This window comes from Polistes canadensis, unplaced genomic scaffold, assembly GCF_001313835.1.
Source record: "Polistes canadensis isolate GaletaPanama2010 unplaced genomic scaffold, ASM131383v1 scaffold_15, whole genome shotgun sequence".
Lineage (NCBI taxonomy): Eukaryota > Metazoa > Arthropoda > Insecta > Hymenoptera > Vespidae > Polistes > Polistes canadensis.
The window spans coordinates 1,189,682-1,202,137 of record NW_014569562.1 but is presented as its reverse complement, the minus strand read 5'-3'; the positions used below and the strand labels follow the sequence as shown (position 1 = coordinate 1,202,137).

The 12,456-nt window shown below is 28.9% G+C and overlaps 1 protein-coding gene across 2 annotated transcripts in view; it reads left to right on the top strand.

Annotated features, from left to right (window-relative positions):
* Positions 1-12,456, top strand: part of LOC106793543 (putative uncharacterized protein DDB_G0274535) — a 244,820-nt gene that overhangs the window by 68,657 nt on the left and 163,707 nt on the right. For both annotated transcript variants that reach the window (XM_014760557.1, XM_014760556.1), the window contains one exon: positions 2,472-2,549. The gene's annotated coding sequence lies outside the window, so the exon portion shown is untranslated. The remainder of the gene's footprint in view (positions 1-2,471; positions 2,550-12,456) is intronic.

The window sequence follows — 12,456 nt, the reverse complement described above, 5'->3', positions numbered from 1 at the left end:
TTAAACAAATCAAAGAACAATTTTATAGTTTTCATAAACACAGTAGAAAATATTTCTCTTTGATTTATATGGGAAAAAGAAAAAAGATAGAATCGTAAATGTTTCAAAACGATATAACCATAAACGATTTAACGTTGTATAAAGTGGAATCCTTTGAATAAGAATATATTCGAGTTTGCCAACGCGATGTTCTAAGTTTCTTCTGTATTTTAATCGTATACTAGAACAATCTCTTCTATTCTCTCTCTCACTCTTTCTTTTCTTCTTTTTTTTTCCAAAAACCTGCCACATTTTCTGCCCGATTCATTACAAAAGCCTTTCTTGGATTCTCTAGCAAAGAAGGAAGGAATTTCTTTTTGCAACGGAAAATCGTTTCTATTTCAGTATTTTTTTTTTTTTATTTTTATTCTTATTCTCTCTTTATCTCTATCTTTCTTTCCCTCCAATCCTTGATCCTCTCGAAGTGATACTATCGGTGTTATACCCAAAAGTATCTTTGCGTGAATAAAAAGATAAAGTTGAGAGAGACAATTGTATAACTAATACATTTTTTTTTGTTTAACTCGATAGAACGAACATGAAAAATTTATGTGTTTTTATAATGAGGATAAAGTAGATTAAAGTAATAGATATTTATAACGTAAAATTTATATTAAATAGTAATAGAAGATGCAAGGTGTAAATATTGTGCAAAAGGGGGACTCACAAATTTTCTATAAGTAATTTTAAAATGTCATCGATTTGATACTTTTTTTCAAGACACTTTGTAGGTTAAATATGTTTTTGTTTATTTATATATAATGCAATAACATTATTGTAATTATAGGTTGTAGATATTTTGTACAAGGATAGGTCGGAAGTTTTTCTAAGTAATTTTTAAATTTTAATTCATATGATACTTCTTTTTATAGATTTTTTTCTAACTAATTATATTTGTCAGGTTAAGAACAATTTTTTTCTTTTTTTTTTAAGATAAAAAGAAAATGATTAAATAGAATGAAATTAGTTTGAAATATATTTCTCGAAAGAATAATTAATTTTTATTGGAATCTTATATGAGAAATTTTTCGGCTACCTTTTACGTATATGTATATTTAATAATTTGTCATATATTTAAGTGCTTTTTTTTGTTTACATTTAAAAGAAACTGTATTTCACTCTGAAATATATAATCGTATATTTTCCTTCTTTCCTTGTCATCTTTCTTGATTTCTTTGAAGATAACTCACTAAAGATAAATCTCTACTTTCGAGATCGTTCTAGACGTTTAATTCCTAGAAACGATGTTTACCAAAAATTGCATTGAGAGGAGAAGAGTAAAGAAGAGAAGAGAGGAAAGCGTATGTAATGCCTTTTTTTTAAATCCCAACTACATATTCTACTTTAAATCATTTGAACTTTTGATAAATTTCGGTCGTAAGAATGTTTTTGTATAAAAGATTAAAATTAAATCTTTCTACTATTTCTCAATTAGTTATATTACAATATACTTAACAAATTTATTTTATTTGCGTATTAATTATTTTTATATTTTATCATATAGATAAATTTTGAATATCTTCAATTTAAATTTATACATAATTGATGTAATAAACTTCGTTTAATTTTTCAATTTAATTTTCGCGTCCGCATGTACATTTCTTAAAAATATCTCACATATATATATTTATTTATTAATATTTTTTTTCAAATTTATTTAACAAATATAATTATGATTTTGTAAGCGAGTGTTTTTGTATTTAATGATTATTATTTGTTTCTTATTAAAATTAATCAATGATATACATTTTAGATATTTTAAAGTTGAGTTTGCGCATTTGTTAGTTCGTTCATTTATTATTGAGCATTTTTGGGATCTGTGTAGATAGGACAGAGGGAGTTAGAGAGAGAAAAAGGGAAATATAGAGAGTGTGTATGTGTATGAATACAATAGTAGAGGGACAAATAAAGGTTGTTTATAAGAACGTTTACATGCTAAGCACGCTTTAGTTAGACGTTGGGTCTGTACCGGAAAGGTCGTGTCAAGAAAACGATTGTGTTATCGAGTTCCTTTCACGGTAAATACAAAATTCTAACTTTCTTATTAAAAAATAATTTCTCATTTCTATCTTTTTATATATTAATTGGATGAATTGTTAGATAATATTTATCGTAATTGTTAATTACATTTATCATTGTTTTAAATGACCCTCTCTCTCTCTTTCTTTCTTTTTCTATTTGTTAATAATATTAAATAATATAATTGGATTTTGTTTTCAGGAGAATAATATCAGACAACGATCTAAAATTTATAATATAATTATAATAATTTGTAAAATATTATATTTGTCGTATAATCTGTAAGTTTTATAATTGATAATAAGTTACAAATAATTCGTTCGTTAGACGAGTTTATTTTGATATAAATATAGGTAGATTGTTTTTTAATATGGAATACAGTTTTCTAATCGAATATAATATTTATTTTTCAGATGTCTTCTGGGATATCTCATCATGGTATGCGATGATTATCGTGAGAAGAAATTGGGGAGTAGTCAAATAAACGTGAGGTAATTTATTATTACATATTTTATTTTTTTGATACATTTAACTAAAGAATATGAAAATATCAAGTACACTCCTTTTCAAAGGTTACTTTTGAAATTTGGATTTTTATAATATAACAAAGATGTTAAACATATTTTCTTAAAAACAGATTAGAAAAATTTTTGAAATTGGGATCTCTAAAATATGACTAAATTATTTAATATTTTTTGTTCAAGACAGTTTAAAAATGAAAATTTTTAGAAAATATTGTATATATCGCACATATTTTCTTATTGTTTAGAATCATCTTAGAAATGAATATATTTTCCAAAATATATATATAATAATAAAGTTTTGGAATCGCGACTACATTTTAAAACTGTCGGATAAGTGCGTGAAAAATTTTTACGTAGAAAGAAAATTAACATTAATTCTAGATAAAAATGGACAAATATATAACTAACATAATAAACAATCTCATAATAAATAATATAGCACGCGTGTGAAATGCTTAAAGATACGTTAGTTTTTCATCGGAGTTTAATGAAAGAAAGATAATTAAAAAAAAAGAGCAAAAAAAAAGAAAAAGTTTGTTATCGATGACATCGCGTCCTCGGAATGCTTCTCTTACTTACCTTAGTTTTACATGAAGGAAGAATACTTCTTGTCTTTTGCATAAAAGAATGGAAGAAAAAGAAAAGCGTAAAAGCAAACTACATGACTGCACTTTCATCCTAGCTGTCCATCCAAGCACGCATTAGCAAGTTTTTCGTCGATGCTACGATAAATCATCGGTTGGCCTGAGAAAGATGAAGAGAGAAAGATAGAAAGAGAGAGAGAGAGAGAGAGAGAGAGAGAGAAGCTTACGCTCTTGGCAAATGAAAAATGACGGCCGAGGTAAATAAATGTTATGCAGGTCGGGAAGATAAAGGCACGATGCTTAATCTCGCTCAGGCGTATTCGGGTCGGCGCGTAATAAAGGCGTAATGAAATAACGTCACGTCGAATGTCGATCGTTTTACCTTGGAATATAATAATAATAAGTATATTATAGTAATCGAATATAGATAGGGTGGGGAAACAAAGTATAGAATTTTTTTTTTCTTTTTCTTATCATACTTTTACGATACAACGAATATATTGCATATATTAATCTTCGAGTAATGCAGATTAAAAAATTTGAATATTTTTATGATAATATATATATGTATTTTATTTGAGGGCTATATTATATAGGAATTAAGATTTTTTTGATAATAAAATAAAGATATCGAATATAATTATTATTATAATTTAGTTTGATTTTTAGGATAAGGATGCACAATTGTATTATGAATTTTTAATTTTTTCTAATCTATTTCTTTATCTTTTTTTTTTATTGGAACAAGATACAATTTCATCTTGATCGGAACGGAATAGTTTATTATTTAATGCGATTATTTCCTTTGATTGATATCATTAATATATCAGATCTAATAATAAATTATATATTGAATAATTAAAGTTCCTTTTATTTCTCATAATAAATAATTTTCACGTTACACAAGACTCGAAACAATAATCAATAGAGCAAACCAACGTTACATTATTTTACATCGAACACGTATATGCATCGATAGATAATACTGGTAACTTTTACCAAACGCATATATGCGTTCATAGCCGTCAAAGGGTTAATTATAAAAATATTTAATAAATAAACGAAAAATAAAATAAAAAAGATATGCCAGGGTGATGATGGTTATGGTGGTGACGGTGTGGTTGGTGGTGGAGATGATGGTAATGGTGGGTCGTGGTAGTGATGGTGGTGATGTGTAAATAAGTATATATATACAAAAAATAGGAAAAGTTCATTCTCGTTGGTGCGAAAGAGAAGCTTATAAATCACGAGTGATCGTTGGCGAAATTCCAAAAACGGAAAGCCGCGTGTTTCCGGGTATAGTACTACACGTACACATATACGTATAGAAAGATACACACACATATATACATGTTTGTTATTGGCCTCGGTATGATGGCGGCAGTAGTGGTAACTACGGTGCATCCTAGCCGTTCGAAAAGCATCAAAATCCGCGTGATTTATTCTAAACCTGGCGATATTCGTGTCTCGTCGTGCGAAAGCCGGAGATAATGCTCGTTGATTGACGGTAGACAAGAGAACCCCCGATGAAAACGAACGAGATCTCTATTCTCTTTCTATCTCTCTCTCTCTCACTCTCTTTAATGTTTCTTTTTTTTTTTATTTTATTTTTATCATTAACCCTTTGGGTACATTTGACGTCTGAGACACGTCATTCACTTTTTTCTCCTAGGAACGGATGACGTGTTTAAGACGTCAAACCAAAAATTAAACTCTTGGATACATTTGAAGTCTGAGAGTCGTCATTCACTTGTTTTTCATTCACCATGCCGTTTGGCAGCGATTACTTGAAGACATCTTAATAACTACATATGTAGTTACCAATATTTTAGAAATAAATAAATTCTTACGTAAAATGTATTGCTTTTACATACTACTCGAAGCAAACAAAAATTATATTTGTTTCACATGCAAATATTTTTTCAAACAAATCCGTACCTGAAGGTTTAAGTAATAAAAATGTATCTCCAAAATTTTAATATATATTTTAAGTATATTAAAAATATAAGTATAATAAAAATAAGTATATTATTATTATAAGAGTTAAAAGTCAAAAAAATACAAAGTGCCATGTTAAAAAATAAAAGTGGCCTTGGCAATTGATTAAAAAAAAACAATTTGTTCGAATGTTATTTTTATTTCAAGTATTATTAACACAATCGCGCGAGAACTAAGATCAATTATTATTTGAAATATTTTTTTTTTTCGGTCATGTTATCGCGAGTATTTGAAAAAAATCGTGAAATGTGTTACACGAGACACGCACTGTATACATTTAACTAATGTAAAGAGAGAGAAAAAAAAAGAAAAAAGGAGAAAAATACTAAAATATTCAAAGGTCAGGTTGCCCTGGGGATCAGATGTATTTTTTTCCTCTTACTAAATCTGCTACTTGTGCATTGTTTCTATCTCTGTCTTATCTGTTAGCGACCTAATTAGTCATACCTCTCTCGTCTGAGTTTATCATAAATGCGAAAGCAAAAGAGAAGAAGAGAAGATCCATGTCGTAGTCGTAGTCGTCGTCTTCTTTGGTGTTCACCGAGCAACGTTATAATTAGCACATTATGCGAGCGTTAGGATGATTTTCGTGTTTCTGGAAGTACTCCATTTTAGGTATTGTATTTCTCTTCTCCGCAATGTGAGAGAGAATATTACGAATAAAGCTACCTCTACTTCCGGGAGTACAGTTACTCAGAGTATATGTATATACCATTACTACTACAATTATTAACATCACAGTTACTACGCGAAGAGGGATATCCGTTTCCGTTTTAGCCTGACGTGATAACTATATTTCTAAAACTCTCGTATAAGGAATTAACGAGTGTATACTAACGATCCGCGTCCATATTTTTTTTTACCAATTTTTTCAATAATTTTTCTTTTCTTTTGTTTGTGTTTCTAATTATTTCATTTTATTTTAATTATCAATATTCTTGTCCCAACAGTATATTAATATATATGAGTTTCAAAGGGAAATTAAAGACATTTAATAAATTTGATGAACAATTTATTATGACCTTGTTGGTCAACATATATATAATATATTAAATAATATAATTATAATATATATAATATATTTCATTTTATTTTTTCCTTTCATTGTATTATATCTTTATGTAATATATTATATCGTTTTAGCCTAACGAGAAAAGAAAATTTGTTTCAATTCGTATAAAGAGTGAACGTTAATAAACGAACGAAATACAGATCACAATTTTATGTTCAATTTATATTTTTCATTTTATTTTATTTTATTTCCCTCTCTCTTTTTCCCTCGTTTTGTTGTTTCTATTGAAATAAAGATTTCATTTGAACGCTCAACAAAGATTATCCCTTAAAGCAACATCAGTCTTTTCATTCGTAAAAAAATTTAATTGATTTTCCTTTCCCTCTTCTCTTATAAATCTTTTGAACTAATTGAATAAAAGTTAGTCGCGTTTTTGTTTACTTTTATTTTTCGACATAATCAGGAATTAAATCGTTAATTTAATGAAATCACAGTAACCATGATCTCGTTGATTTACAAACGTATTAATACTCGAACAATTTGTTAATCGAAATAAAATAGCAATTAATTTGATAAATAATTGATTAAAGTATATACTGTAAACGCTTATAAATTGTATTCTCGCATCTCACGTTAATTATCCATGTTAAGAAACTCAAGTCAATTAAGCACACACACACACACATCCATACATGTTTATGTATCAAAATTTTGCCTTTTTTTATTTTCGTTATTTAATATTCTGTCATTTCATATTATTTCATTCTTTTGTTCTCTCTTACTTTACTTTTTTTTATTTTGTTTTTTTTTCAAAGAAGTATCTCATTTGAACCCTCAAGTGAGGGTGTATGTACACTTACATACGTATGAAAAAATCAGTTCTGTTTCCTTCTTTTTTTTTTTTCTCATACATCTTTCGAGTCAACGGCTATGAAATATCGAGAGAAAGAAAAAGAAAGAAAGAAAGAGAGAGAGAGAGAGAGAGAGAGAGAAAATGCGTGGAACAAGAAAACCCACTTGGGAAACAGTGCTGGACCACCCTCAGAGTTGCCAACATTTGCCATTGAACTTATACATTGTGAATTACTCAAGGTTTCTCACGTGCTCTAATACCATCATCACCACCACAACCACCACCATCATCATCACCATTGCCATCACCATCACCGCAACCTTGCATCTCGCTTTATATGCGTCCGGGAATGGAAAGGGATTCTTTTTTAGTGAAAGTGTTGAAAGGGTGTTAAAAGAAAATGGTTGAGAACCTTACCCCACCCCCCTCCCCCCTGCCCCTGCCCACCTATCCACTATGCGAATGCGCAAGAGAATCGAATTAAACTCTCGGTTAAGCTTTTCTTATTTTCTTTTTTTCTTCTTTTTCTTCTTGTGACGAAAAAAAAAAAAAAAGAAAAAAAGGGCAAACCGAAGAGAAGGAAAAGGAAAAAAAAAAAGGTAAGAAAGAAACTGTCGAGTCTTCTCTCGACAAAGCTATTATTCCACCCTTATTTTTTTCTCCTTTTTCTTTTCTTTTATTCACCATCATCCTCTCCATAATCTATCCTTTTTTTCTCTCTCTCTCTCTCTTTTTCTCTTTCCATTTATTTCCACAATCATTCGACGAATTAGTTTTGTAAGGTCTGTTAAATAACTTGTAATAGTGATTTCAAAACTGATTTCAAAACTGATTTCAATTTATCTACGCGATAATTTATTTACTCGATTTTGTGTCCTTACTTTATTTGTTATAAATTAATATATTTTATATATTTATTTATATATTTATTTAAGACAATTAATATTCTATGATACAAATAAAGTAGGAAAAATATAATTAAAAAGAACAACAAAAAAAACAAAAAGAATACAAGAAAGTTCTCAGTTTATAGAAACGAATAGAAAATAAATGAAAATTGTTCTTACACAAATTTCTAAAGATATTTTAAAATTACAGTCAATTATTATAAATTAAATGTTCGTATATTCTCAGATATTCTTTATTAAATTAATTATACCTAATACGAGAGAAGCAAAAAAAAAGAAAAAAAGAAAAAGAAACGAATCATTCATTAGAAAAATAATTATTAACGCACGAAAACATGAATAAAATTGACGACCGGAAGAACAAAAAAAAAAAAACCAAATTATTAAACAAACACGCTCACTTGTGCGTGATATGAATAAGAAGGAAATGATTCGTGGTACAAAATGTAGGTCGATTAACGTGGAAACGTAACGTTAATTGTAAAAAGGCGTGACAAGTGGTGGGTGGGTGGTTTGAGAAAGGGGAGCAGGGGGGAGGGGTTTTGAGTAGCAAAGAGTAGTAGAGTAGAGTAGAGTAAAGTAGAGTAGAGTAGAGTAAAGTAAAGGAGGGTTGTGTGGAATGAGAGTTGGGTGGTTGGTTAAGGGGCTGAAGTGGGAAAGGGTGGGGATGTGGGATGGGATGGGGTGGGGTTCGGGGTTTAGGGTGAGAGAATGCGTGAACGTTTCATTCTCGGTTCGTCGGTCGAACGAGGAAAAGGCGTGGCACCTTAAACGTTTTCGAAAGGACGATGCGTAAAATTAATCCCGTTCTCCAAAAGTTCCTTCTATCTCTCTCTCTCTCTCTCTCTTACTCTCCTATTAGAAGTACATATGCATATATATGTATGTATGCTTGACACGTACATATATATATATATATATTCTTATCTACTTCAGTTTCCTAAGAGTTTTTCAAGCGATCAATCGAATTAGCGATTTTCAGTGCCATTTTGCACGCTTTCTTCTCATTTCTCTATATATCTATCCTTGTCTCTTTCTCTTTTGCTCTTTTACTTGCTTGCTTTCTTTCTTTCTTTCTTTCATTCTTACGTTCATTCATTCATTCGTTCGTTCTTTTTTCCTTTTGTCGTATTCGTTCTCCTTTTGTCGGCAATTACACGCAACGATGATTTCAAGAAAGGTGAAATCTTTGTAAGAGAAAGAGGGTGGTGTGGGAGTAGGGGCGGGGGATCAGGGCTGAGGAAATATTCTCTCTGGAGACTATTCTCACTGACTCGATAATAGAACTTTTCAATTGAATCCCTAATGATCAATCTGGGCTACAACCGAAATTTTTATCTTCTCCACCCCGTTTTTTTTTCTTTCTTTCCTCTCTTTCTTTTCTTTTTTTTTTTATTAATCCATTCTTTTTATTATAAGTAATTTATTGTGTTCCTTACGTATTATATTATGATAGTAAAAAAGGATGTTGTTTCACTTTTTCTTTATTATATTTTTTTACACTTTTGTCTATTTTTTCTTTCAATTCGATTTTTATTTTTAAATTGGCACTAGTTTATTTCTTTTTTTGTTTCTTTTTTACATATGAATAAATGGGATTCTCTTTGTCTCGACGAACATTTTTATTCTTGTTTAATTTTGTATCAATAGAGAAATAAAATAAGTCAATCTCGCTAAGAATTATACGTAATTTTTGCTAACGTGGGTACATTTAAATATGAGTTGTAAATTTAATAGAACATTACAACGATAATGTAAATGTAAAAACACTGTGTAAAACAAATGTAAAATAATGTAAGTGTCAAATTTTCACGATTAACGTATCTCGATCATTATCCTTTACTTTACCACGTTTTTCTTTTTATTTTTCATTTCTGTTTCGATTATTATTTTCGAATGAGCAGTAGTTTATCTTTTTTTGTTTTTTTTTACGTATGGTGATATAATAGAGATGCTTTTTCGACGAATAAATCGATCATTTTTCTTTCTCTCTCTCTCTCTCTCTCTCACACGCACACACACACTGTCTCTCGTGTTCTCTCTATCTTTTTTGATTTTTTGTCGTAAAGAAGGGCTAGAAGATTTTTTTAAAGCTCTCCCGCGGATTCGACGATATGAGAATCTATCTTATCTTTTACGGGATCTTTCAGCGTTACGGTCGGATTTATAAAGTAGGAGTACGAAGAGAGAAAGAGAATACGAGAGATAGAGAGAGAGAAAGAGAGAAAGAATAAGATTTTATTGATGGGAAAAAGGGGACTTTGTGAGGATATTATTCTCGATCAGCATAAATCGGAATACGTTTGACTCATGTCCTTAAAGTCGATTTCCTTTGGCGATCATTTTCTATAATATACATATACACACACACATATATACATGAATTCAAATAGGTGACTTAAAAAATATTCGAAATGAATGCATTTTCTTTTATAAATACATCCAAATCCTATGATGAGTTTTATTTTTCATTTGATAATAATTGTTCGTTAATATTTTACGTTTTATTATATATCTTTATAAATTAAACGTATGAATAAAACGAAAAGAAAAAAAATGTTGTGGATGAATGAAAATAGAAATATGTAACAAAATGAATAAAAATCTTAAACGAGTGTTGAGGATGATGAAAGAATAAAATGAGACATAAATTTCTAAATCTTTCTATTTTTTTCATACACGTGTCTTCTGTGTTTGTGTATGTATGTGTGTTTGCATTTGTGTGAAAGCAAATGATTTTTTCTTTCAATACTATCTGTAATATACCTTGTTTCTATACATAGGATTTGTAACAAAATACTCGTTTCTATTTCGAATTTTCTGTTACTTTGCGTTGTGTGGTCTTTCGAAAAAGTTAATAATTCTAAAATTATAAAACTTCGACTGAATAAAATATTTCAAATTTCAATATATATATAACTTATTTAAATTTAAATTTCGTTGAAATGTTCGAAGTAGAAAATTTGTTTAAATTTCATTCAAATAGTTCAAATAATTTTCCATTGAATATTATTATTATTCATTTGAAAAACGTTCGATAACTTTTCGCAAAGAATTTCTATATAAAGATTATAATCAAATATATTAACAATAAATATATGATTAAAATATTAAAAGAATTGTCCTTGGTGATAAAAGTAAGGTAATTTTTGTTCTCTTTCTTTTTATCAAATACGTTTAATAATAATAAAAACGTTTATTCAAGCTTCCCGATAATACGTATCTCTCGTGTTCCAAGTGTAAAAAAAAGACTTTAAAAAATATAAGAGTAAAGAACAAAAAGATTTAATTGGCTACAACATCAAACGTATTCTCTCTCTCCCTCTTTCATTTCTTTTCCTTCTTTGATCTCAAGTTACCAAGTGAAACCATCACCCAATATGATCTATCGTTGTACAGTTTTCTGTAACTTTACCACTCTTGGATAAAGCAACGAGAATATCACAGCCTTTATCCTCTTTCTTTCTCTATCTTTATTTTTTTTTTGTTCTTTCTTTGTCTCACGTCAATTTATTTCGTGTCGTCTAGTATAACCGAAGTTTACAAAATAATGCAGGAAAAAAGGTGCACAAACAATAATTTTGTTTTGCTTACAAGTACCATTGCTAAATCTATCGTTCGATAACTTTTTTCGACTACGAATAAAAGAATTTTCTAAATCATTAGTTTGCCAAAATAAATTTGATAAAATATAGAAAAACGTTATTTATTTTTATTGAGATTATTTAACAATTGTAATTTCCTTTGAAAGTTAAACAACTTTCGTCTCTCTCTCTCTTTCTTTTTAGGATTATTCAAAAAAACGTACTCTTTTATCTTTAAACGTTCTAAAAAAGGAATAAAAAGAAACACAAAAGAATAATAAAAATACAATGAAACGAAAAAAGATAAAGGAAAAAAAAATTCAACCGAAATCTCTAGTTGTTTTAACGACTTCCTAGATAATTTCTATTTCCAAGGTACTATAATAAAGCGTTAGATAAAGACAACTTTATTATACTATTTGTTTTTTATCTCTCTCTCTTTACATATACATATATATATATATATATATATTTATTTATTTATTTTTTGTCTAACACTCTAACTCTCTTGCAAGGCCTTACGCACAAAACACAAGGGAAATGCATCATCACACGTATAAAGGCGTGCATGAGAATCTCTTGCAAGCGGGAAAGCAGTTGCAGGAAGGGATTATCTGTAGCGAAAAGCAATGTCCCTTTAGAAAGAGACCTTCGTACAAAGCTGATTGCAACTATTATTTCGACAAAGCTATAGCAATTACATACAAAAGTTTTCCACGTATACGCCTACTTTGTAGAGAAGAACAAAGAGAATGGAAGATAAGTATGAAGGAATAGTATATATTTGTGTGAATGTGTGTTTTATTATTTTTTACAAGAGATGATGTTTCTTTTTTTTTTCTATTTATTAATTTTTTCAAATATTCTCTTTCTCATGTCTTGCAATTAGAAATTTACCAAAATTCGATTTTTATTACAAGGTTAATATAAATATA